The sequence below is a fragment of the Mastomys coucha genome, unplaced genomic scaffold, assembly GCF_008632895.1.
Source record: "Mastomys coucha isolate ucsf_1 unplaced genomic scaffold, UCSF_Mcou_1 pScaffold5, whole genome shotgun sequence".
NCBI classification, from domain to species: domain Eukaryota; kingdom Metazoa; phylum Chordata; class Mammalia; order Rodentia; family Muridae; genus Mastomys; species Mastomys coucha.
This window is the reverse complement of record NW_022196911.1, coordinates 96371250-96371939: the sequence shown is the minus strand read 5'-3', so window position 1 is coordinate 96371939 and position 690 is coordinate 96371250.

Sequence of the window (690 nt, the reverse complement as noted above, 5' to 3'; positions counted from 1 at the left end):
AGAGCTCCAGGGCAGCCAGGACTACACTGAGGTAGTTCTTCAAAAAGGCTTGGGACCATGTGGTTTTAGAGGAACTTGTGGGAGTGGGGACCTTCTACTCCTGAGATCCATGATTTTCTTCCATTATGCCCTCACGATTCCCACTGCAGCCAGCGAAACACAAAGGACTTGACCTCTTGTGAATACATAGACTACATACAGGCAGTGTTACACTTCTCAATGCTGACCCAGGATGCCCACACTTAAGCACTTTGGGATTCTCATTCTCAATAAGTAGTACCCTGCACTTTGTAAGGTCAAGGGCACCTTTTAGAGCCAGTTCTCTACCATATAGGCCCCCAGGATCAAATCCACTACAAAACATAGTTCAACATGGCTGGCTCAACCCGTCCTAGAACTCAAGCTGAGTTTATCATTCCAGTGTTAGAAAGCAGCAGTCCCCTCTCCCCAGCTAAGCCCAGCAGCTGGCCACAAGGGCTCTTAGCTGCTTTGGCCAAGCATGTCAGCTCTAGAATGAACACCTCTCCATGTTGATAAAGGAACAGGTACAGCTTTGGTTGGATGCTTCCCAGCTGAGCCCTCTCTGTATATATTGCATAAATTAGAATCTGGACATCAGGTATTTCTGAAAACAAGCTTTATTTAAATAAGGATTTAAATACATTACATAACATTAAAACCAGAGGGGAA